The sequence below is a fragment of the Myotis daubentonii genome, chromosome 3, assembly GCF_963259705.1.
Source record: "Myotis daubentonii chromosome 3, mMyoDau2.1, whole genome shotgun sequence".
Classification (NCBI taxonomy): Eukaryota; Metazoa; Chordata; class Mammalia; order Chiroptera; family Vespertilionidae; genus Myotis; species Myotis daubentonii.
The window spans coordinates 51,789,342-51,816,658 of NC_081842.1; the positions used below are offsets into that span (position 1 = coordinate 51,789,342).

The 27,317-nt window shown below is 43.4% G+C and overlaps 1 long non-coding RNA gene across 1 annotated transcript; it reads left to right on the forward strand.

Annotated features, from left to right (window-relative positions):
• Positions 1-207: 207 nt before the first annotated feature.
• On the forward strand, positions 208-27,317 carry LOC132229251 (uncharacterized). The gene is made up of 4 exons (XR_009451663.1): positions 208-507; positions 18,447-18,497; positions 25,815-25,913; positions 26,753-27,317. It is a non-coding gene; the product is annotated as an uncharacterized LOC132229251 (long non-coding RNA).

Sequence of the window (27,317 nt, forward strand, 5' to 3'; positions counted from 1 at the left end):
TTCTGCCTTTCAGAGTGAAAGGTGCTTGAGGCATCTCTCAGCCTCTCTTCCCTTCCTGACATCCCCCAAGACCCTAAGGGCAACCATCATACATCCCGTGGTGTAAGGAGTGCATGTGGCTTGAGATGGTCATTTTGGAAAAAGGCCCTGGGAGCTGCATGCTGGGGTAGTACGCAGTCTTGGGTGGGGTGTGGGGCGTGGGGAAACCTCTGGCATTACCCCGAGCTGCATTTATCTGACTCTGGGCCTACTTGGCAGCTGCCTCCTCTGCCCTCAAGGAATGCCTGTGACTTGATGGCTGAGTGCTGATAAGATGGGCCTTGGTGCTCTGTTCACTAGTCTCCCGGCATAATCAGACGTGCAATCTCTGCCCTGAGTCACTCGGGAGGCACCCCTTCCGCCTTGCATTTTTTTGTGGCCTCTCCCTCTCATTCATTAAAAGCAGCAGGAGCCAATATACATACCCAACAGGGAGCTGGGAGAACTCAGTGGGGCTGTGGGAATGAGGTAAGCTCTTCCTTCCTCTGTGGTATTTTGGGGTACATATGTGCTTTTCTTCCCTTTGGGGCAGAATCTCCTCACTCCCAATAGGGTGAGTCATATGATTTACTCATGACTCTCTGCTGATTTACAAATACCTCAGCTCCTTCATTTCTGGATATCAAGGCAAGTTATGAAATGGCATTATGAGGTATTTATTGCCAATCTCTATGTTCCCAGTGGTGTTTTAGGGTTTACAAAGTAATTACAGCCCCAACCAGTCACATACGCCTCAAGTTCAATTGCATCGCAAGTGCCCAGTGCTCTGGAAGAGGCCAACAACCATCATGGGGGCGACTGCCATCTCTCCCCTCATTTGGCCTATACATTCCCAAAGCCAGCAGGCTTTTGCTCCAGCTGTTTTATCCACCTGGAATCCCTTCCACCCCCAGTTGTTTATTCATTTCTGCTTATCCTTTTCAAGCCTAGCTGTAGGTTAGCAGTCACCAGGACACCGAAGTCTCTCCCCCTCTCAGAATTCCTGCCCCTTCAGCCGCTTGCTCTCATGGAAGATGTCCATGACCCTTGTACAGACCAAGTGGTGTCTCTAGCCCATGATGTCTCAGAGATGGGTCAGTGCTGTGAAGAGACAAATACCCAGAGGCCAAGAGACCCTGGTCCTGGCTGGCCCTGGGTTTTCCTCTTTAGCTTTTCATCTGAGGAATGAGTTGCTTACCCAGAGCAGGTTCCTAGTGCTGGCTCTGCCCAGCCCCATCGCCTGGGACACTTGTTCAAAATACAGATTGCTGGGTTCCCATCCCAGACTGAGGAAATTAGACTCCCCAAGGGTGCAGCCTAAAGCCTTCATTTTAAGAAAGTTTCCCAGGCCACTGGTACATAACTCATCTGGTCCCTGTCTCTAGGATTGAAATTTCTACTCTGAAGGATTCCTAAAATGCTACAACCCTGTGCTTTCTTGAATGCTGATTTTTTTTTTCTTAATTTGATGCTTCTTGAAATAAATACATCAAAACCACCACCATGAGAACAAGTCTGTGCATGAACAGGGAAGCCCTGTGTCATGACTCTGTTTTCATGTCTTTCAATGGGGCTACTAGTTTTTGTAGAAATATCAGGTATCTGAAAGCGCATAACGACTACCAACCCATTTATCTTCGTCAGCTCAGGCTGCCAAAATAACATACCATAGACTGGCTGGCTGGAACAGCAGACATCTCTTTCTCATAGTTCTGGAGCAGCCGTGGGCAAACTACGGCCCGCGGGCCGGATCCGGCCCGTTTGAAATGAATAAAACTAAAAAAACACAAAAAAAAACCCCGACCATACCCTTTTATGTAATGATGTTTACTTTGAATTTATATTAGTTCACACAAACACTCCATCCATGCTTTTGTTCCGGCCCTCCGGTCCAGTTTAAGAACCCATTCTGGCCCTCGAGTCAAAAAGTTTGCCCACCCCTGTTCTGGAGGCTGGGAATTGTGAGAGCAAGGTGCCAGCAAATTCAGTTCCAGGTGAGGGCTCTCTTCCTGGCTTGCAGAGGGCCGCCTTCTTGCTCTGTTCTCACATGAAGGAGATGGAGGGAGCTCTGGTGTCTCTTCCTCTTCTTATAAGGGCACCAGCTCTATCAGAGGAGGGGTCCACCTTTATTACTTCATTTAAATATTACTTCCTCACAGGTCTTACCTCTAAACAGAGTCACATGGGGCTTAGGACTTTAACATGTGAATCAATGGGGGAGGGAACAAACATTTTGTCCATAATACCATCTATGCCTGATGCTTTAAAGAAAGCCACACTGACCCAACAAGGCAGATAGGGTCTACTAGCAGATACATTCCATTACCTATTATTCCCCATAAGTTCTTGAGAAATAGCTGCTGCCTCCTCCGTTGTGCAGGTAAAACAGGATTACCATTTAGAAAGACCATTCCTCCCTGTGGTGGCATGGGTTCCATTTGACATCTAGTGTGCCCTCCTAATATGCTTCTGGACAAGTGTCAGGTCAGGGTGGTTCTGACGGTCTGAACACCCCTTGTCCTGCCCATTGCTCAAGCAGGCGTTGCAACTTTTACGCCAGTTTGGTGATCAACTTCATTTCTTATTAATAGCAGTGCCTTTCTACCTAAGTCAGCTAATGTTGGTTTCTACTGCTTGCAACTCAGAGCTTTGACTGACACATATATCATGTAAGGAGCGATTAAAGGAGTTGTGAGTGTTTGGTTTAAAGCAGGGAAGTCTCGGGGAGTTGCTATTTATCTAAAGGTATCTGAAGGGTTGTCCTGTGGAAGGTGGAAGAGAAACAGACGGCTTCTTGAGTGACTCCAGAAGGCAAACTAGACCAATGAGGAAAACTTTGAGGAGGAATATTTCAACTCAAAACAAAACCTTCTGAGATAGCCCTCAGGAACATGATGCCTGGGGATGAAGTGAGCTTGCTCTGGGTCACTGTTGGGGTTAGTGGAGGCTGGACCCTTTGTCAAGGATGCTGTACAGAAAAGATCTATTTCCTGGATAAAGTGTCTCTACTTTTAAGATATATTTTCGTTTTCAATTGCATTTCAGAACAATTTAGGTGTCATTTTAGTAATTAATCTGCCACAAGAGGAAAGAAAGGAAAGGGAAAGAAAGAGCACCATCTAGTCTCTTGTTTAATAATCTATACTAATAAAAGGATAATATGCTAATTAGACCAGATAGATCGGACGTCATTCCGGACATCCTTCCTGACAAAGCTGGGGGTGTGGCTGGCCTGCAAGCTCTCGGTGGCCCCAAACCCAGGCTGGCTCCACCCCCAGCAGGGACCCCCAACCCTGATCTGGGGTCCCTTTCAGGGAAGGCCAGCCAGCCTCCACCTGTGCACCAAGCCTCTATCCTATATGATAAAAGGGTAATATGCAAATTGACCCTAACAACAGAACGACCAGAACTACCGCTGGACCAGTCATTATGAGGCAGCTGGAAAAGATGGCCCTGATTGCAGGCCAGGCCTAGGGACTGTACCCATGCACGAATTTCATGCGCCGGGCCTCTACTTTTTTATAATCTTCATTTTCATGATAATAATAAGAAAAAGGAAACCACATAACAATAGATAATTTGGTTACTATAGAAAAGTATAAAGTAGAATATCACCTCTAAACCACCACACAGTTGGGAGTATTAATTTCTAGTCTTTTTATATCAATATATACATTAAAATTTTTGGCAACAATTTTATTGAAATATAATTCACATACCATACAACTCACCCATTTAGAACATATAATTCAATGGGTTTTAGTATATTCACAGAGTTGTGCAATCATCACCATAATCAAATTTAGGAAATTTTTCTAACCTTCCCCCCAAACTCCCTACCCTTTTGCAGTCCACCCCTTATTTTCCTCCTTCCCCACCCCTCACCAGCTCTAAGAAACCAGTAACCTACTTTCTATCTCTATAGATTTACCTATTGTAGAACTTTATACAAATATAATATACAAGGGGTCTAGTGCACGAATTTGTGCACTTTGAAAGGAACTGTGGGCTTCAAGGCTGCAGTAGGCACAGGGTGTAGGCCCATCTTCCATGCCCCCACCTGGCCCCTCCCACCATGGCCCCTGGTCCCCTGTCTTCTGGAAGCCCCACTCCCTCTGCCGCCGCTCCCACATGCTGATGGTGCCAGCCCTACTCGCACCTGCTAATGGTGCAGAGCGATTGGGGCCAGCGCCAGCAGCAGGTGCGAGCAGGGCTGGTGTTGTCGGTGGTTGCGAGTAACGGCTGCTGCCCCAATTGCCCCTTAGGAGCAGGGGGAGGTGGGGAAGCCCTCAGGGGCAATCAGGGCCAGCATCTGTGACTCACACCCGCTGATGGCGCCGAGTCATCAGGACCAGTGCTGGGCACTGGCAGCGGGTACAAGTGGTGGCTTCGGCGCCAACTACGGGTATGAGTGGGGCAAGCGATGCCAGTGGATGCCAGTGGTGGCTCTGGTGCTACAGCAGGTGCAAGTGGGACCAGCGCTGGCATCAGGTACGAGTGCCAGGTGGGATTGCAGCACGTGGGAGCAAAAAATTTTCAGTAGCCACCAGAGGCTCACCCTGTTGACAGCAGCCAGCACCCTACCTTGGTCTGGCACCCCCGCTCACCTGCTCCACCATCCTGCTGCGACCAATGCCTGCCATGTTCCGCACACGCCCCTGGAGGTCAGCGCACATCATAGCGACTGGTTGTTCGGTTGTTCTGGTTGTTCCGCTGTTCAGTCTATTTGCATATTAGCCTTTTATTATATAGGATGGCCTTTTTACTTATAATAGTTTCATGGTTCAGCCATATTATAACATATATTAGTACTTCACTCTTAGTGCTGAAAAATATTCCAGTGTATGGATATGCCATATTTTTAAACCCATATTTAGTTGGTTAATATTTGGGTTGTTTCCACTTTTTGCCTGTCTATAATAATAAAAGCATAATATGCTAATTAGACTGGATATCCTTCCAGACGACCTTCCAGATGAAGCCAGGGCTGCAAGGGAAGCCCGGGTCCTGAGTGCCAGAGGGAAGCTGGTGTCGGCAGCCAGGGGAAGGAAGGTCTACTCTTGCACAACTTTCATGCATTGGGCCTCTAGTTATAAATAATACTGCTATGAATATTTGTATACAAATTTTTGTGTGGGCATGTTTTTATTTCTCGTGGGTATATGCCTAGTAAAATTTTCAGGTCATATAGTAATTCTATGTTTAAATCTTTTGAGAAATTGCCAGACTGTTTTCTAATGTAGTTGCACCATTTTATATTTTCACCAGCAGTGTATGATAATTCTGATTTTTCTACACCCTCAGCAACATTCGATATTATCTTTTTCAATACAGCCATAGTAGTGGGTGTGAAGTGAGATCTCATTGTGGTTTTTATTTGCATTTCCTGATGACTAATTACTCATTTTGTCATGTGTATATAGACTTTGGAGAAATATGCAGATTCTTTCCCAATTTTTAAATTGTTATTTGTCTTTCTTAATATTGTCTTAAGAGTTCTTTATATATTCTAGGTATAAGTCTTTTATTAGATATATGATTTGCAAAAATTTTCTCCCATTCATTTGGTTGTTTTTTCACTTTCTTGGTGATGTCCTTTGAAACACAAAATATTTTTAATGTTGATGAACCTGTTTTTCTGTTGTTGCGTGTGCTGTTGGTGTCATTTTTAAAAAAAACTTTGCCTAATCCAAGCTCATGAAGATTTAACCCTATATTTTCTTTATAGCACATTGTAGTTTTAACTTTACATTAAAGTATTTGATCCATTTTGAGTTAATTTTTGTGAATAGTATGAGGAATGGGTACAATTTTATCCATTTGCATGTAGATATATAGTTATCCCAGAACTTTCATTGAAAATATTAATCTTTCTTCAGTGAATTATTTTGGCACCTGTATCAAAAATCATTTTATTATAAATGTGAAGATTTACTGCTAGAATCTCAATTCTGTTTCATTGATCTATCCTTATAACAGTACCGCACTGTCTTGATAACTATAGTTTCACATAAGCTTATAAAATTAGGAAATGTGAGTCCTTCAATGTTGTTCTTCTTTTATAAAATTGTCTTAACTATTCTGAGTCCCTCAAATTTCCATATGAGTGTAGAATCAGCTTATCATTTTCTGCAAAGAATCTAGATGGGATTTTGATGTAGTACATTGAATCTGTAGATCAATTTGGAGTGTACTGTCATCTTAACAATATTAAGTCTTGTGATCTATAAACATGGGATATATTTCTTTTTATTTAGATCTTAATTTCTTTCAACACTGTTTTTTAAAAATAATTTTTAGAGTATACATTTTGTGCTTCTTTTGTTAAATGTATTCTAGAGCAGTGGTTGCCAACCTTTCGAACCTCACAGGCGACCGCTGTTCTAGAGTATCTTATTATTTTCATGATATTGTAAATTAAATTATTTTTAAATTTCATTTAGCTAAATTCACTTAGTAGTTCTAACAGATTTTTAGTGGATTTATTAAAACTTTCTATATACAAAATCATGCCATCTGCAAATAAGAAATAGTTTGACTTCATCTCCAATCTCAATGCCTTTCATTTTGTATTCTTGCCTAATTGCCCTGGCTAGAACCTCTAGTATAATGCTAAATGGACATGGCAAGAATGGATATCCTTGTCTTAATCTTGATCTTAGGGAAAAAACAATCATTCTTTTTCCGTTAAGTATAGTGTTAGCTGTGAGTTTTTTGTAGGTGCCTTTTATGAGATTTAGGAAACTCCCTTCTATTCCTAGTTTGTCAAGTATTTGATTATGAATGCTGGGGTGTTGGATTATGTTGAATACTTTGCTGCATCTATTGGGATGATCTTGCATTTTTGATTTCATTCTATTGATATGGTATATTACATTAATTGTTTTTTGGACTTGGACCAATTTTGCATTCCTGAGATAAGCCCCACTTACCAATGGGATATAATCCAGTGGTTCTCAACCTTCTGGCCCTTTAAATACAGTTCCTCATGTTGTGACCCAACCATAAAATTATTTTCGTTGCTACTTCATAACTATAATGTTGCTACTGTTATGAATCATAATGTAAATATCTGATATGCAGGATGGTCTTAGGTGACCCCTGTGAAAGGGTCATTCGACTGCCAAAGGGGTAGCGACCCACAGGTTGAGAACCATTGATCCTTTTTATATGTTATTGGATTTGATCTGTTAATATTCTGTGAGGATTTCTATATCTACATTCAGAAGAGACATTGATCTGTAGTTTTCTTTACTTGTAATGTCTTTGTCTGGTTTTGGTATCAGAGTGATACTGGCCTTATAGAAATAGTTGGAAAGTATTCCCCCCCCTTATGTTAGCTTTTTAGGGCTGCCATAACAAGTTTCTACAAACTGGTGGCTTAAAAGAAGGTAAAATTATTCTCTCACAGTTCTGGAGGCCAGAAATTCAAAATCAAGGTGTCAACAGGGTTGGTTCCTTCTGAGGACTCTGAGAGAAACCCATTCCATCCCTCTCTCCTGGCTTCCGGCAATTCATGGTGTCCCTTGGCTTATAGATGCATCATTCCAATCTCTTCCTCTGTTTTCACATAGCCTTCCCCTCTGTGTGTCTCTGTTTCTTCTCTTTTTCTATCTCTGGAAAGGATTTACGGATCACACTAAACCCAGGATGATCTCATCTCAAGATCTTGAGCTTAATTGTATCTACAGAGACCCCATTTCCAAATAAAGTCATATCCATCAGTACTGAGGATTGGTATTTGGACATACTTTGGGGGCCGGGCACTGTTCACCTGCCCAATCATTGAAAGATCACTTACTCACTCATCTGCTCACTCTTTCAACAGTTACCCCAAAGATCATAGAAGGAAATGGGGCTATAGTAATGAATTGGATAGAGTCCCTGCCTTAAAGTATATCACTGTTCAATAGGGCCTTGGGGTACAGATAACTAACATATAAAAAAGGAAATGATAAGAACCATAAAAAATGAAGCTAAAGGACTAATGGAAGCAGTCCAGAAGAGGGGTGGGCTTTCAAAACAGGGGATAACATTGTCAGCAAAGGCAGGAGCTAGAAAGCAGACATAGATCAGGGATTGCTGCAAGTGAATTTAGCAGGAATATGAGGGGTATGGTGGGAAGAGTATGTGACAAGACCAGAGAATCAGTCACACAGAGAATTCAGACTCTGACCATCGTAGTTCAATTTAGGATTTGTGATAGTGGACTGGGGTGTTCTAGCTGCCAGACCCCATTTAATACAATCAACAACCTCCAAAATTAGCCTGGAGGTCTACACTCTAGGTAGGAATCATCTTGAGCCCACCCTGCAGCTAGAAGATGCCAGCTGACCAGGAACTTCATGTACCATCTCGGGGAATCCTCCTTGGATGACTTCTCAGAACCAGTGTAGCTCTCCAATCCAGTCTCTTGCTGAAACCAATCCTTCTTTCCTCACTTGGTTGAAAACCCCTGTACCAAACTAATTCCCAAGATTCATATCTTTCATGCAACTTTTGTTACAAAATCTTATCACACCAAACAGAACTGGGCCTGTTCCTTGGAGCTCAATGAATGCAGACAGAGTGTGTTGTCTCATTTTTAGAAGTCATCAGGGTGGCGGTGATGATGGGGCATATTGTTGCTCCAGAATCCTGTGGTCAGGGTGCTGTCAAGGGGTCGTGCAGGAATTGGAGAATAGAGTGTGGAAAAGAGGATCACACTGGCCAGACCGTGGGGCCCTTGAGAATCAGAGTGAAAGAGGTGTCACCCCACCCCGTTGGACCCTATGCATGGTCTCTCCCCTCTGGAGGGCAAAGGCTGGGGGCAAAGAGGAAAACAGAATAACATCATAAAAGCTTCTGGATCATCAGCCAAGGAACAGCTAGTCCCAAGCAAATTTACACGAAGTTGTTTGAAGGGAAGCATGTCATGGAAGTGTAACAATAGATAGCCGTGTTGGGCCACGCCACTTCTGCCGGGGAGGAACAGGCTGAGGAGCTGATCTCCTGGGAGGAGCCCCTTTGGGGGAACATTCAGTCACGCAGGAAGAGCACACGCTGGAGGGGCCTTCCTCCCTGCGGCACCATCTGGGTGAAAAGAAGGTCAACATATGCAGATTGAGAAGCAGGGGTTATGACATGGAATATACAGGGACTTCCCTCTCTGAAGCCACAGTTTTCTCGATTCAAAATGAATGGCAGCCTTTTGCCCACTGCTTTGCCCCATTCTTGTAGTGTCCCTTATCTAATTCAGTCTGGGACATTCCCCGAGCCAGAAAGCCCTCCAGAGCTGGGCAGAGAGGGTGCCGCCTCCCAGCCCCGCACCCAGGGTCTGAGAGTGGTTGTCAGGGTAAGCCCCATGTCCCCCAAACAGCTCGTGCTTTGCCCCGGAAGAACTGAGAGCTCTTGACTTCTAGCTCCAACTCCAGCAGACTTGACTTCTGGCTCCAACTCTGTCACCCACATAGTTGGTGGCTTGGGGAATGTCATTTAGCATCTCTGGGCCGGAATTTTCTCTCTGTAAAACAATTCAGGATTCAGTGATATTTGTGTGTTGCAAAGCTCCTTAGGGATCTCCTCCAGGGGTTCTCAAGCTGCAGCCTACTGGCCAGTCCTGTTCACAGCGTGGTGTTTTTGTAAATAAAACCCTATTGGGACACAGCCACACCCACTCATTTACATACTGTTTATGGCTGCTTTCATGCAGAGTGGGAGTTGAGAGAAACACCAACTGGGTGGCTAGAATATTCACTATTTTGGCCTTTTATAGAAAAAGTTTGCCAACCACTGCCCTAGGCCAACCTGTCATTTCAACAGCAAGGAAACTGAGGTAAACAATTTGCCAAAACTCATAGAGCAAGTCAGAGCAGAGGCCAGGACAGCCCAGCTTCCCTGGTTCATGTCAGCCCAACGTTCTCAGCTGGCCTAATGCTCTCCATCCGATTCCAGACATTGGGTGGAAGCTGTGTTGGGGGAGAAAGCCTGTGGACACGGAGGAGGGGGTTCCAAGGAAAAAAGTCTGTGGAGTTGGGGCAAGGCCCAGAGGCTTGCATGGTGGGGCATCCTGGTGAGGTCTGAGTGGCGGGCACCACGTAAGTCACTGCTGGCTGCTGCACCGGGGCGCTGTGCCCAAGAGCAGAGCCAGGTGGCTCTCTTGAAAGGCAGCAGCCTTTCAGGTGGGAATGAGATGAGTATTGGCCTCATTTTAATCACAGGTCACGGATCTTGGTAAACTTTAGTTGGCTTTTGAACCACAGGGAGACATTTTTTTCTGGGCTTTTTACTCACTGGCAACTTCCTCCTTCTAGAATTTATTAATCTGACTGGTTAACCATTGACCCCAAATGCAGCCTCCTCTTGTTTCAAATCCTGTTCTCCCTGTTGGCTTCAGAAAAGAGCTCCCACTAAACAAACCACTTTTCTTCTCTTTCTTTTCACAGCCAGAGTGGAGTGATAAAGGAGGTGGGGTCAGGGGTGCCATGTTTGCTATAAAAGACACACCCTGAAACCTGGGTCCGGGGAGAGGTGGGGCGGGGGCCCTTCTGATGCAGGCTGGCCATGCTCAGAAAGAAAGTTATCGGCTCAATGGGGGCAAAAGGGGACATATGTCATACTTTCAACCATGAAGATTAAAAATAAATAAGTAGATAGATAGATAACTAGATAAAATAAAAGTTTTTCCCCAGTGAAGCACTTCTAATAAATAAATTTTAAAAAGTCATCAGCTACAAGACAAAAGCAACTTAATTAAATGAGGGGGTACATTTTAGAAAAGAAATTTATAAAATTGTTAATTTATTTGATCTCTCAATCATTGAAGAAATGATCATATTTCCTGCTTCTAAACAATTGCTTTTTTGCACTAATTCCCCCGGTTCCAGGGGAATGGGTCATGAAAGGAGAGTCATTAATGTGGAGGAGGAAATGGAAACAGCTGTTGGAGGAAGGGAGAAAACAAAAGATCTGTGGTAATTTGGGAGAAGAGCCTTCGGAACAGAAAGGCCTCAGAGCCTGGCATCATCAACCCCATAACCACTCTCTCCGAATTGTTAGAATCCTCTAGAATATAAGTTCCATGAATGCAGGGGTTTTATTTATTTACTGCTGTGGTCCTAGCATGTAGAATACTGTCTAAAGTGGATAAGGTGCTCAAATATTTGTTGAATGAATGAATGAATAAATGAATGAATTAATGAATGAAATACTAGTGTTCAGATCACTGGTCACAGTCTTTCAGCAGGTGATAGATCCTCCACAGTGGTTCATTCAGAAACCACTCCCAGCTGGGACAGAGGCCACCATGGAAAACTTCATGAAGGACAAGAAGAGGAACTCTCTCCTGAACCATTCAGAAAAGCTCCAGAGAAACATCACTCCCAATCCACTGTGAGGCTCATTATTTCTACTGAGCGGTGGCAGCAGTGGCAGGTGCAGCAGGGCCAGGATGAGCAAGAGCAGCCCTGTGCCCGGCCTGGGCTCAGGCTCCTCCCTGGCTGCCTGCTGCTTTGTGCACTAATTCATCCCATAGGGGATGTCGGACTGCCGGTTTCAGCCCGATCCCTAGAGGTTGGCCTGTGGGGATTGGGCTGAAACCAGCAGTCCAACATCCCCTGTGAGGTCCCAGATTGTGAGAGGGCACAGGCCAGGCTGAGGGACCCCACTGGTGCACGAATCCATGCACTGGGCCTCTAGTCTATATATATAAAAGCCTAATATGCAAAATGTCCCCTCGGGAGTTTGATCACTTGCTATGATGTGCACTGACCACCAGGGGACAGCGCAGAATGAAGGAAGGCCCTGGCTGGCAGCCAGCTGCACTAGGGACCCTATATGTGCACAAATTTCGTGCACTGGGCCTCTAGTATATAATAAACTGTTAAGTGGGGAAAAATGTGTCAGGATGCAAAAATTTGCATAAAATATTCTTTCAATTATGTTCAAATATGTATATGCAAAGAAAAAAGACTAGAAAGGTATACATCAAAATTTTAACAGTAAATACAGCCACATAGCAGAATCATAAAATGCTTTAAACTTTTCTTCTTTGTGATTTTTGTATTCCACAAGTTTCATAGTGAGCATGGACTATTTTTATAATCAGAAAATAAAACTTTCAGTGAATAAAATCCCAGTGGGAGGTTGAGGGTGCATCACGGCCCCAACGTCCCCCAAAAGCTTATTACCCCAGGGTTTCTAATTAATATAATTATTAGTGAGGCCTTATCAGCTACTGCCTTAGACCAATATTGTGTGGTCTCACTTGAATTTTTTAACTTTTCTAGACTTTGGGTATCAACTATATAAAATCACGGGGTTGAAAAATAAGATTAAATCTGAAAAACTTTAGAATTTATTAGCACTCTCCCTTATCCTAGTCTAGCCTCACGATAGATCAATAGTAGAAGCAAGCCAAACTTATCATCACCACGTGACCCTGGAGAAAGCAGAGGCTCTGTGAGGTCACTAGCCCAGGGTCACATGGTGGTCAGTAGTGGTCAGGATTTGAATCCAGGTGTTCAGGCTTTACACCTGGGGACCTAGTTCCTTTTCTCTCTAAACTATAAACTCCCATCCTGTGATCAAATTCCAGCCAAAATTTCTGCCTTCTGAAGGCAGATAGTCTAAGACTAATCTATCTCTTTAAGATCTTAAAAATCTTAAAGGCAGCTCTATTGCCTCCTCTGAGTCATACACATCTTTAGTTCCGCCTGCCCTTCCTCAAATGGCATTGTTTGGGGCCTCGTACCATTTTAGAATCGGAGCATTTCAGAACTGGCAAAGATCTTAAAGGTCATCTGGCCGAAGCAGTTCCTGTCAGCCTTTTACAGACACCTTTTCATCTGAAACCTATGTCCCTCAACAATGCTCCTGAGGGGGTGCCTGGTGCCTGAGGGGGTGATAAAGGTGCCCTTTCCCCTACTGAGCCACCAGACATAGGCCCAGTTACCTTAATCCAAAGAAGGAATGTGGAGGCTGCATAGTGCAAGGAGAGTGACTCAGCCTTTTAACAAGGACATGGCACACAGTGGAAAGATCGCAGAGTTCCAAAGGGAAAGAAGCTCAGAAAGGCCAAGACAACTCACACACAGAGAAAGCACTTAGGACAAATCCCCAGAGCCAAGAAGAAACCCGTGGAAAACAATCTCTCTTCTGAGAGAGCTCTATTGTGTGTGCTCTGGGTCAAAAGAGCCTCCCTGTGCAAAGGGGCTCCCCCACCTGCTGGGACTCTCCAGAATGCGTTCTTTTTCTTCTGTCCGGGTTCAGCAAACTTCCTGCTTCCTCCATCCCAGGGCAGCGAGCCCCTTCTGCACCGGGCAGCGAGGGCGATGGGGCTTGGCAGCCGTGGTGGCAGCTCCCCGGGCACTGGCACAAAGTTACTTAGTAAATACCGCACGCAGCTTTGATAATTTCTTGCTTCCCTAGTCTCTTGGGGTTCTTCCCATCTGCATTGAGAAAAAGGAGTTGCGTTTTCTTTGATTCACAAATTCAGATACTTTCATTTCGTGGAGGAATTATGGAAATGGATGCCTATTGCTAAGACCAGCCCATTGAGTAATATATTTTAAACAAGCAGCATGCAAAAGTTTTTTTTTAAAAAGTTCCCCCTTCTCCACCCCAAACCTTCATGAAAGCTTTGCTAATATAGACACTTTAAAAGCAAAACTTCCTTCAGGTTGACTGGAAATACTTTACGTTGGAATGTCTTTTACCCAAAACTGTTTATATACATGAAAAATCAGAAAGCATGGAAATTCCACAATTGTTTTCTCCTCCACATCAAATCCTTTTGTGTTAACAAATGTTCATTATGTTCAGTTTTAGGGCTCTAACAAGTGGATCCTCTGAGGTCATATTCCTTTGTTTTTAGGATTCCATGAGATCATTTCATATAAGGAAAGGAATTCTCATTAGATATGTGTGTTAGAGAGCTGTACAGCTCAGACCTCAGTGTTACTTCACTCCACCCCACCCGATGTCAGTGTCCCTCCAAGGCGTCTTCAATCCACTCCATGCTAGGCTGCTGCATGCTGAGAATTTGGATGAAATTCTCATTAATTACACAACAGCCATATGAGAGACATGTAATCTCCATTTTCAAGTGATGAAACCAAGTTCAGAGAGGTCAAGGCATTTGTCCAAGGCCACAGAGCTAGTTAATAGGAGAGCAGTATAGAGATGCTCCTGAGTCTTTCTCCTTCAGATGGTCATTAGCCACTGCTCCACCACAGAAACTCATCTCCCTAGACAACTCATGACAGTTTGAGGCTGTTTCTGCTGTTTTAGGGAGTTCTTCCATGTACTGAGCTGAAGCCTGCCTCCTAGGTGTGATCCCATACCTCTAGCAGGAACCATATCCAGAGGGCATTCCAGGAAGTGTTAACTGGTGGCCCACTTGCTAGGAAGTATTGTCTCCTAAGTCTGGGTCAGAAGAAGTTGAGGATCACATACAAGAAAGTATCATCCTAGGGCAGTGTTGGGTCAAGCCCGCAGCTTCTGCACTGCCAAGGATATGGAACTCTGGGTTTCTAGAAGTATTGGGGAGCAGTTAATGCAGGAGGGGGAAGCAAACAGTGAACTACACCCCCATACCACGGCAGGAGGGAGACACATGCTCTGATTGGCTGTAAGTGCCAGATCCCACCCTGTATTTGTCTGTATTTGTCTGCCATCTAAGACCCATTTCCTGGGTCTTAGATGGCAGTGACCTAGAAATACAGGCCACACAGGTCACGATTCTAGACAAGCTGTGTGGAGGTTTCACCAAGTTCCCTAAACAATTATGTCCTCTGCTTGGACTTATACCTCTTTACCACATTGTCTCATTATGAGCTGTTTACATTAGTCCCTCCTCTAGACTGTGACCTTGTAGTAAAGGGTTAGCAAACAATGGTTCACAGGCAAATCTGTCCAACCAGCTATTTTTGTAAATAACATTTTGTTGGACCACAGTCACGTCCACTCATTTGTGTATTGTCTATGGGCTGCTTTCTCCATAGACAAGAGTTGAGAAGTTGTAATAAAGATTCTATGGACCACAGGCCTAAAATACACACTATCTGTCCCTTTACAGAAAAGTTTGCCAACCTTTGTTTTAGAAAGCAAGGAAAGAGTCTTGCTCATCTCTGTATTGCCAAAGTTATAGCCATAATTTCTTTATATGTAAAATAGCAATGAGTGAAATATAAAAGAGATATCATATTGGAAGGCAGCATATGTAAAATACCTAGCATAGTGCCTGGCATAGAGCAGATGCCCAATACATATTTAGTGAATAAGTGAATGCTGTAGGTCAATCCACCCAGAAAGAAATGATGGATGTAAAGCATTTTCCAAACCATAAAATGCTCTAGAAAAGCATGGCAGATTCTATTCATTGTTATCAAATCCCCTCTGGCTTCCTGGGATCCTGATTTTTATGAGTAAAATATCACAGACAGTATTAATTTAGGCTGACTCATATTCCAATTTTTACATGGCTCCTCTTCATCCTTCTCTCTTGGCATCTCCCTCTAGGTACTGATCCTTAGGTTAGATCTTGAGCTCCTTAAATAAGAACTACTGAGTATTGGAGAGAAACCAAGATGGCGGCATAGGTAAACACCTGACATTGCTGCCTCCCACAACCACTTCAAAAATACAACTAAAAGACAAAACTGACCTCATACAGAACCACAGAAAGGCTGGCTGAGTGGAAATTCTACAACTAGAAGGAAAGAGAAAAGCACACGGAGACTCAGAGGAGGTGCAGAAGTAAAGTGCAGAGGCATGGAGGTGCACGGGGGAAAGGGCTGGCAACTGAGGATGCGGTTATCCTTTTCAGTCAGGAGGGAGTCTCAAGCTCCCACCTGCTCTGAACTCCAGTTCTGGGCAAGTCTCTAGGGACCCAGACGCATATGGGGAGACACTCGACTGTCTGGCATCGGTTGGAACTCCAGGGCGGCTTTCTCTCAGAGGTGCTTGCAGCGATTACTGGGACACTGAGACACAGGACCTCTTAGGGCAGGATTGAGGATCAGCCATAGCTATTTGCTCCGCCCTGCTGATTCCCTGAGACCCCGCCCCACCCAACCTGTATGCAGAGGCTTTGGCATATGAATGCCCTGGCCCTTTGCAATCTAAAATTACCTAACAAACTGCAGCTGGTTCAGAGAGACCCAGAACATCCAAAAGAAGGCCCAAGGCCCCACAGCAGCTTGCAGTGCTTCACAGCAGGGCCTCACCTGGGCACCTCCAAACCCCAAACAAAGAAGAGGAATCTGCAGATCTCTCCATAGCTCCTGCTGGGTAGCCTCAGGCAGAGGCTAAATTAGCACCTCCTTAGAGATCCAAGAGCCAGTGTACCCAGTGGGCAGAGTGGGACCATCCAGATTACAAGTCCTCAGATCCATAAAGGACACACTCAGGGGACAGACTCAGTGAGCACCAAAGCCCCATTGAAGCAAGTCTTGCCCCAGAAGGGTGTCTCCAGCACAGAAGTTCTCCCACAGTAAACACAGCTGTTTCTCACAGCCAACTGACCTGGAGGTCAATTCCTCCCAGTGATACCTACAACAATCAAGGCTTAACTACAAGAAGACTGTGCACAAAGCCCACAAAGGAGTGCACCAAGAGTGTCCACCTCAGGTAATTGGGGAGGCTGAGCCACTGGGCCCTATAGGACACCTAGCACAGAAAGCCACTCTATCAACACAGGGAAACAGCCAAAATGCAGCAACAAAGAAACAGGTCACAAATGAAAGAAATGGAGGAAAGCAAACTACTGAATATAGAGTTCAAAACCATGGTTATAAGGTTTTCCTAGAAACCGCCGATAAATTTAGTGAGACCCTCGAGGATATGAAAAAGGACCAACTAGAAATTAAGCATACACTGACTGAAATAAAGAATATTATACAGAGATCCAACAGGAGACTAGAGGATCACAAGAATCAAGTCAAAGATTTGAAATATGAAGCAAAAAACACCCAACTGGAAAAACAAAAAGATAAAAGAATCCAAAAAGGTAGGGGAGGCCAGGGAATTGTCAAGGGTGGGGGGAAAAAAAGGAGACATATGTAATACTCTTTGTAATACTTTAAGCAATAAAAAATAAATAAATAAAGAATCCAAAAATATGAAGATAGTGTAAGGAGCCTCTGGGACAACTTCAAGCGTACCAACATCCGAATTATGGGGGTGCCAGAAGAAGAGAGTAAGATATTGAAAATCTATTTGAAGAAATAATGACAGAAAACTTCCCCTACCTGGTGAAAGAAATAGACTTACAAGTCCAGGAAGTGCAGAGAACCCCAAACAAAAGGAATCCAAAGAGGACCACACCAAGACACATCATAATTAAAATGCCAAGGGCAAAAGGCAAAGAGAGAATCTTAAAAGCAGCAAGAGAAAAACAGTTAGTTACCTAGAAGGGAGTACCCATATGACTGTCAGCTGATTTATCAATAAAAACTATGCAGGCCAAAAGGGATTGACAAGAAATATTCAAAGTGACAAATAGCAAGAACCTACAATCAAGATTAGTCTACCCAGCAAAGCTATCATTCAGAATTGAAGGTCAGATAAAGAGCTTCACAGATAAGAAAAAGCTAAAGAAGCTCATCACCACCAAACCAGTATTATATGAAATGCTGAAAGGTGTCCTTTAAGAAGAGGAAGAAAAAGAAAAGGTAAAAATAAAAAATTATGAACAACAAAATGACAACAAATACATATCTATCAACAAGTGTATCTAAAAATCAAGTGAATAAATAATCTGATGAACAGAATAAACTGGTGAATATAATAGAATCAGGGGCATAGAAAGGGAGTGGACTGACAATTCTCAGGGGGAAAGAGGTGTGGGGGTGCAGGAAGAGACTGGAAAAAAAATCGTACACCTATGGATGAGGACAGTAGGGGTGTGGTTAAGGGCAGAGGGTGGGGTGGGAACTGGGTGAAGGGGAGCTATGGGGGGAAAAAAGAGGAACAACTGTAATAATCTGAACAATAAAGATTTAATTTAAAAAAAAATCTGAAAGAAAAAAAAAGAACTACGGAGTATTGACTGCTCTGGTGGTTTTATACTGAACCAGCCTAACAAAGTTCAAACCACATTTCCCAGATTCCCCTTCTTTCTACAGCCCTCCTTCTGGTTGGCCACAAGAGAAATTGGCATGAAATTTGGAAGGCAAAGTAAGAATAATTATCCTACTTGAAGGTTGGTGCCTGTCCACAGGTGTCACCACAGCTCAGCACAGGCATTGTTACTGATCTGCTCACTCACCTCTGTGACATGGGGCAGAAGCCCATTCTGCAGCTTTTCTAGCTCCCACTGAGTCCTGTATCAGTCATGAGTTCAGTTCCATGGCTGAGGGCATGAGTTTCTGTAGGCCACACACACTGTCAAGGTTAGATGTAGCAAGAGTCAGGCATGGGTTCCAGGTTGTCTTCTCTCTTTTCTTCAGATCCAGCTTGTCTTCCTGACTGCAATAGTTCAGAACCACCAGGAAACGGAGGTGCGTTTCCCTCAGAAGTCTTCACCAGTCCCCTTGTGGTCTCTAGTTAGGAATTTTTCTCTTCCAGACCTCTACCTGTGTGGCTTCTTTCACAGTTGCAAAAAGTCTAATCTCGATAAAAAAATTCTTTGTTTTGTATCATGGAGAGTGGCTCTGCTTTGCCGATCAAACTATGAGAAAGAGAATCTAAAGGATGAATTCTCTGAATTGGTTCTGGAATTGCTTTCTGGAATGGCTTCTCTATTTTGATTATATCTAAAAGCATAATGATCCTGATACCAGTGATAAAGGGGACACCGGTAGTCCCTGGCATGCAGTGTCAAAACAGCTACTTAAAATATTACCTGTAATGCTTGTAATCAAGTGCCTATAGAAGGAAAGGCTTCAGATGAGCAAGTAGTTGCTGCCATAGATTGTTTCAGTTAAAATAAAGAGGAGAAAGGGATTGGTAGGTAGTTTCTAAGTGCAATGGAAAAAGAAAATTATGACCTTAGAGCTTTAAGTCCCCAACTCAAGATCTAGCTAAGAAAAGCCCATATCTCCTATGGCTGCAGGGTCAAAATTTCTCAAAATCAATCCCAAAGTCTAATTTTGGTCTGAATAATGCAAATTAAAGTTACCACTCCACAGGTAAAGTTGAAACATTGCCCTAGCCAGTTTTGCTCAGTAGATAGTGCACCGGCTTGAAGTGTCTGGGTTCAATTCCAGTCAAGGGCACATACCTCGGTTGCAGGCTCCTCTTCAGCCTGGGCCCTGGTCAGGGCTCTTGCAGGAGGCAACCAATCAATGTGTTTCTCTCACATCGATGTTTCTCTCTGTCTTTCTCTCTCTCTTCCACTCTCTCTAAAATCAATAGAAAAATATCCTCGGGTGAGGATTAAAAAATAAAAGTTAGAACATTGACTGAGAGGAAGTGGGACCCTGACAATTGGGAGAGAGAAACATGGACAGATTTAGATGAAGCTGAGGAGTTTGAGCTCTGAATTTCACTGAACCTTCTGTATAAGAAGCAGCACTTCCCCCACTAACTAAAAATCTCAGCCTACCTTTTCTAGAAAAACTTGGACCAGAACCAAGAAGCTGAAGTGCCTTGCAGAAAACTACTGATTCTTCTCAAGACCTATCCTCAACTCCCTCTTATTGCTTCTAGCCCTATAACTAGATTCAAGTTTCAGCAGATCCTGGAGGTTATGAATTAAAGTGTGACCCAGGTGAAAATGTCACATACAACAAAAGAACTGCAAAGTTCTGCCAATTTACATTCACAGAAACCTGAGGAACATGTTTAGAAATGGATCTCATTGACTTTGTATCAGGGTGAAAGGAATACAATTCTGAATTGGGCCAAATATATCAATATAGGTGCACTGAGCAGAGATTCTCAATTCAGTGTGTTACTTTGAGTAGTTTCAAATGTCTCTAACAGTTTGCTTGGTTCACTGAACTCAAATCTAGACCCAATGATGGCTTATACCTAGTGCAATTGAAATACTAGAACTTTCTTGATATAATGTAGAGGAAGGTGGCCAAATGCTAAGGAACTAAGAACATTGGAGTTTATTTATTATGTGAGACCTGTTTACCCACCTTCTAATTATGTTTCCAGGAGGGTCCCAAGGACACTCCCTTTACAAGGCCTTGTAATATGGTATGTATACCACAAAGGGAGCCCACTATCTTTGAAGAACCTATAGTAGCCATTGAAGTGGGTTCCATGAATTCATGGAGATGATGGGATGTGCAGGTGGCAGAAGCCAAGGGTAAGACACTTAATTGTCTGAGAGGAGATGGCTACCATAATGGACAGCAGAGTCAAAGCATTAATCAGAATTGTTTGACCTGAAGAGAGCTCTTTGGTATTGGCTAATCGATCATAGCAACCTGAAAACTGAAACTGATGAGTGGCCCATTCAAGTCTCACTTGATTTATGCAAATTGAAAAGCTCTAGGTCTGGCAAGTAGAGGTGACGTGATTATAGTAGAAAATTCCAGGACTTGAGCCATCACCATTTGAATGAAAGAGAGTTGATCCGCGAGGAAGAAACTACTATTCAGCCCAAAATTTATACAGTAAATCTTTTTTCTAGTTTTTCCCAAAGTTACCTGAGGACATTTACCAGTGTGATTTTGCATGAGGAAAAGCAAAATGACCATACCTTTCAAGAATTACTGGGTATTGGTTCTGAATTGACTAATTTCAAGAGACTAAAAATGGCACTGTTGTCTACAGTAAAATAGGGGCTTATGGAAGTTAAGTGATCAATGGAGTTTGGCCTTGGATCCATCTCACGGAGGGTTCAGTGTGTCTCTGAACACCTTGTAGTTATTGCCCCAGTTGCAGAATTGATCATTTTAGGAAGGGACATACTCTGCCAGTAGTAGACTCTCCCATTGTTTTCCTTATCCATGGAGTAAGGGCAATTATGGTAGGAAAAGTCAAGTGAAGCCAATAGTATCATCTCTACCTACTAAAGATTAAATTTAAAAAAATCACCTTTCTGGAGGCATGAAGAAATTAGTGCCACCATCATGGACTTGAAAGATGCAGAGATTGTGAATCCTACCACATCCACCTTCAACTTGCTTATTTGGCCTGATGAATGGATCTTGGAAAATAACAGGTTATCATAAATTTAATGGGTGGTAACTCCAATTGCAGTTCTTTTTCTAGATCTTTTTCTAGATCTAGATCTGTTTTTGTTACTGAAGAAAATCAACACAACCTCTGGTAGCTACTGATCTGGAAAATGTTTTTCTCCCCCTCGTAATAAAGATTACCAGGGCCCTAGCTGGTTTGGCTCAGTTGATACAGTGTAGGCTTGTGAACCAAAGGGTCCCAGGTTCAATTTCAGTCAAGGTCATGTACCTTGGTTGCAGGCTCCTTGTAGGCCTGGTAAGGGCACATGCAATAGGCAACCAATCAATGTGTTTCTCTCACATCGATGTTTGTCTCTGTCTTTCCCTATCTCTTCCACTGTCTCTAAAAGTTCAATGGAAAAAATATCCTCAGGTGAGGATTAACCAAAAAAATAAAAAATAAATCACCAGGAACAGTTTGCTTTCAGCTAGCAGAGCTAGTAATACACCTTCACTGTCCGCCTCAGTGCTATATTAACCCCCCAATCTATTGTCATAATCTAATCCCAGGGCCCCTGATAGCTTCTTCAGTCCACAGGATATCACACAGGCCTACTATGCTGATGATGTCATGCTAATTGGTCCTGGTGAGCAGGAAATAGCAGCTACTCTGAAAACCTTGGCAAGAAAAAAGCAAGCAGATGAAGGAAAATAAATCTCAAAAAAATCAAAGTGAAATTTCTGAGTCCAGCGATCAGGACATGTTGAAATATTCTGTCCAAAGTGAAAAAGAAGTTGTAACATCTGGCCCCTCTTACCACTGAGGAAATGGAAGAATGCCCTGCGAACCTCTGGATTTTGGAGGCAACTGTACTTCATTGAGCATGGTACTTGAACTCACTTACCGAGTAACCTAAATGTCTGCCACTTTTGAGTGTGGTTCAGAAAATGCAAAGACTTTGCAGCAGATTTAGCCTGGAAGCTGCTCTGCCAGCTGAATGAAACCTATGATTCAGCAGATCCATTGGTGCTAAAAAAAAAATCTGTGACAGATAAGGAAGCTATATGACACTTTCAGTTGGTCCCTATTGATAAGGCATAGCACAGACTTTTAGGATTTGGGTGCAAAACTATGCCATCCTCTACAGATAATTATCCCCCTTTTAGAAAGCGTCTGCCTTGCTATTGGGCCTAATTGAGACTGAATGCCTTTCATGGGCCAGCAAGTTACCATTAGACCCGAGCTGACCATTATGAAATGAGCTCTGTCCTTGCTCTCTTATGCTTCATGTCCAGCATTTTCCCCCAACTGCCTTTCCTGCTGACCTGTAGTGACCTCAGGCCACCATCAATGCTGAACCTTACATAGACTTATTAACCACCATCTCTTCGTGGCCCCTGGTGAGTAAGTGACTTTTCTCTGATCCTCCAACTGTCCCCTTCCAGATCTTCTCTTCTCCAGTTTCCAACACAATTCTGATGGTCAAATTCTTGTAACAGAGTCTTTATTCTATCACTCATAATGGTTCTGCTTTCCTCATGAACTCAAATTAGTATAATTGCCAATTATGTCTGTGATTGCATTTACTTTCTTAACAGCTCTGTCTAATAGATGAAATCTGCTGAGTTTTTCCGATGAAGAGACTGAGAACAGAGCAGTTTGCCTAGGGTCTCATTCTGTGAGCCCTGGAATCAGTTCCCACTGTATCTGTCTAATTCCAGAACTGCACCACATGGCCACCTTTGTGGCTTGGGAGGAGCATAAGGTCTTTGCTAGGTTGCATCCAGGTTGACCCTTTGAGTGTCTGGTCTCTACTGTTTCCACAGGCTCCTTGGTCAAATCAGCCAGTAAGACTCTAGGATCTGCCCATTCAGTGCTCTTCTCTTTCTGTGTCTTGTTTTGGTTAATATTAAATATTGAAACATGCTTAAATTATGAAATATTTCCATATCCAGAAAATAATAGACATTTTTGTACTCAACATCCAAAATTGTTGTATGTGCTTCAGCTTAATTTTGTCATCTCTTAAGAAATATAAAAACTAAAAAATGTTTCAGCATTATTTATTAACTAGAGGCCTGGGGCACAAAATTCGTTCACTAGGGGATTGTCCCTCAGCCCAGCCTGCACCCTCTCCAATCTGGGACCCCACAGGGATCGGGCCTAAACCGGCAGTTCAAAATCCCCCTCACAATCCGGGACTGCTGGCTCCTAACCACTCACCTGCCTGCCTGCCTGATTGCCCCTAACTGCTCCTGCCTGCCAGCTTGATTGCCCCCTAACTGCTCCCCTGCTGGCCTTATTGGCGCCTAACTGCTCCCTTGCTGGCCTGATCGCCTTCAACTGCCCTCCCCTGCTAGCCCGATCACCCCCAACTGCCCTTCCCTGCCAGCAGATTGCCCCCAACTGCCCTCCCCTGCCAGCCATCTTGTGGTGGCCATCTTGTGACAACATGGGGGCAGCCATCTTGTGATGATGTGAGAGTGCACGGGGCACAAGGGCACGAGGGTCACCTAGGCTTTTATTAGTATAGATATCCACCCATATAGGGATGAATAAATAAATATAATGTTCCAATGCCAATAAATACCATATAGTAATTAAAATTAATAAAATAGGTCAATATTTTGAGGGGAAAAGGCAAATTTCAAGTAAGAAGAGCAATATAATAGTATTCGTGTGCTTTTTAAAAAAATATTTTTATTGATTTCAGAGAGGAAGGGAGAAGGAGAGAAACATCAATGAAGAGAGAGAATCACCAATTGGCTAACTCCTGCATGCCCCCTCCTGGGGATTGAGCCCCCAACCTGGGGATATGCCCTTAACTGGAATCGAACCCAGGACCCTTCGGTCCACAGGCTGGCACTCTATCCACTGAGCCAAACCAGCTAGGGCTTGTTTACATTTTTAAAACCAGCAGACCCATTCCAATACATGGTTCCAAAACCTTAAACTCTTTTCTAGAGCTATTCCCTCAGAGCTTCTACCTGCCCCAAGGCATCCTTGATTCTTTCCATCCCTGCCTCCATTTCCATCTCAAAAACTTTTCTGAAACACCATTGTATCTCCTTACAACTCTCCCTCTTGGCACCATCAGCCCACCCACAATCAGCCTCTGTAAGTCCAGTCAGAGATTTACAATATTTTGTATGTTAAAGCATAATTATGGGCCTTCCTCTGAAAATGTAACTTGTGCTTATTTATAGATGTTATAGCTCTTTAAATCTGAAGTTCATCTGGTAGTACACCAACCTCTGGTTATTTGTCTGGGATGCCCTTCAAACCTCCTTTAGACATAAAACATGTAAGAAAGATAGGCAATACTGGGTTTGGGTAAACATAGAAAAAGTTGGCAATTCTTGAGCCCTGCTGGTAGAAATGTGGACTGGTGAAGCCACTTTGGAAGACTGTTTAGAAGTATTTCCTGAGGATGAAGCTACACTTACTTTTTATGACCCAACAATTCCATGCTCAGGAAAATCCCAACAGAAATGTGTGCACATGGGTGAGAATTTTCCCAGCAGCACCATTCAGAATATCCCCCAAACAGAACAACCCAAATGCCCAAAAGTCAAATGGGTAGGTAAGTTATAGTATGGTTTTCTAGTGTGGTGGTGAAAATATGCAGACTACAGGCTCACACCTGCATTGGTGCTGTCATTCCTTACTTTGAGAAAGGGAAGCCAGACAGAATAGAGTACATTGTGTGATTCCATGACATGGAGGTCAAGATGATCAAAATAAATTCTTGGTGTTCAGGAATCTGGGGTGCATACTTAGGTGTGGGAGGAGAGAATCAGGGAAGTGGTTGCAATAAAAGTCAAGACAAAATTTATTTTTGGTGTGAAGAGGTATTCCAGGAAGGGGAGTTGGGGTGGGAGGGGGCAGCTGACAATGTTCTGTTACTTGGCCTGGGTGGTGGTTATGCAAATACTCATAATGCTTTGTTTTGCTGGCATGTTTTATGGACTTTTTCTGTATGTATGTTACTGTTGTTCTTTTGTTTTGTTTTATTTTTAATTAATCCTTACCTGAGAATATTTTTCCATTTTTTAGTGAGAGTGGAAGAGAGGAGAGACAGAGAGAGAAATATTGATGTGAAAGAGACACATTGATTGGTTGCCTCCCCTGCAGGCATGCTGGGGATTGATCCTACAACCGAGGTACATGCCTTTGACTGGAATGACCCTTCAGTCCTCAGGCCAATGCTCAATCCATTGAGCCAAACCAACTAGGGCTGTATGTATGTTGTTTAATGGTGTTAAAAACCTCACATATCACAATACTCTTAACATTTTTTTCCAGTGAGAATACAAAGGATGATTTGCAGGATTCTTTTGAAAAACCTCAAATTCTCAAACTATTCTGGCAGTAATTTCCCTTATAAAACTTCCATTTTCTGCCCAAGAAACAACACTTTCTTGGACCTCTTCACTTTCAAAAGAGGCATTTTCTCTCTCTCTCTCTTTTTTTTTGGGGGGGGGGCACAGAAAATTTTATCACTTAACAAAATTGTCAGATGAGTTACCAGATGGAGAGTAAAAATGGGCAGAGTGAATCTCACCCTCATGAACTAAGTGATGCACCAGGGACACCCTCTTCACAGTGCGCCCCTTTTAAGTTCCAAGTCACAGACCCTTGGGGACCCTGAGAAATAACTGATACCAAAAGTCATAGGCCTTTTAACACAGTGATAGTCAACATAATTTACTGGGCAATTTGTCCTTGCCCTTTTATAGATGAGGAAACTGAGGCATGAAGAACTTCCTCAATTTCTCTCTAGGAAATTAAAAACTCTGGTGCTGGACAGAGGTCATCTGGCTCTAGAGACTGTTCAGGTAACCAGCAACCATCCTACCATCCCCCAATCATTCTCTAAATTGGGGGTCAGCACATATTTGGGAATCTTTAAATCTCCCTCTTCCTCATGGCCAATCAATTTCTTTTCTTTTCCAAAATACCTTTTGATTCTATTTTTGACTTTTCATTTCCTCAGCCTAACATTGACCAAATGAATTTTTCACTTGCTTTATTGCAAAAAACCTTGGACCTATTCTAAGTCCAACTCCTCTCTCTCCAGTTCTAAGTCCTTTGATGATTGTCCATTGTTGCCTTGACAAGTCCAGACCCTCACCAGGACTTAGAGTGTCCTTCCTAGATTGGTCCCTGCCTTTTGTTCAAGCCTTTCCTACTCCTCTCTTTGTTTATCTACCTACAGGGCCCCAGACTATTTACTGTACCCCTTGGACCAGAGACGCTCTGTTCTACCACACTACTTTTCTCTGACAGCTCTTCCCTGCCCACTCCACCATCTCCCAGTCCCATTCATCCTTCAAGACCCAGTGCAAATGCCAACTCCTTTGGGAAGCATTCTCTGATGCCTTCCAGCCAGAACTTGTCCCCCATTTCTCTGCTTCAGTCTTGTCATCTTTAACAGAGTCTGCCCTGGCTATTTGCACAACTGTCAGCTCCACCAGACTGTAAACTCTTGAGAACAGGGACTGTGTTTTATTTACCTTCTGATTCCCAAAGTCTGGCAGAGAGCCTGACATATACTAGCTATTCAGTTAGTATAAATGGATATAATCACCCACTTAAGTTCGGAGCCAGTGATGAGGACTTCCATGGCACTATGACATTCTCTTGTCCTGACATTCTGGCCTGGTTTCTCCTAAAGCAAAATGGTTAAAGCAGAAGTCAGATGGATGGAGCCTTTTCCCGGCCAAAAGGAGACAAGTGATACTGGAACAGCACAGAGGACTATTCATTTGGGGTGCAAGTTTGGCTGGATGCCCACCTGAAACAGACTTTCCCTGACCCAGTCTGGGACTCCAAAGACTCCGCCAAGGTGAATCAGGACAAAAAGAAGTGGAAAATTCCCTATTCACATTTCACTGAGAAACTTGAACCAGAAATCAATGTTTCAGGCCCAGCCTGTCTCGTTTTCCCAGACAGGACTCCCTGACTCCCCAGTCTGCCCTGAGACGCGCTGTAGCAGAAACAGTGCAAAGCCGCTGTGAGGACTTTCATGTGGCTTTCACTGCGAGAAAAACACCACCTCCCCCTGGGTGCCTTCAGAACACAGATTCATTGAGAAATCTGGTTTTTCTTCCAGGCGGGGCATGGGGACTATTTTTCAAGGGAAAGCACATGTATAATTGCTGGAGAAATATACACGTTTAATTTCCTTTAAGCCCTTGAAGCTTTCTTCCTTAAATAAATCATCCTGCATGGTCCTGTGA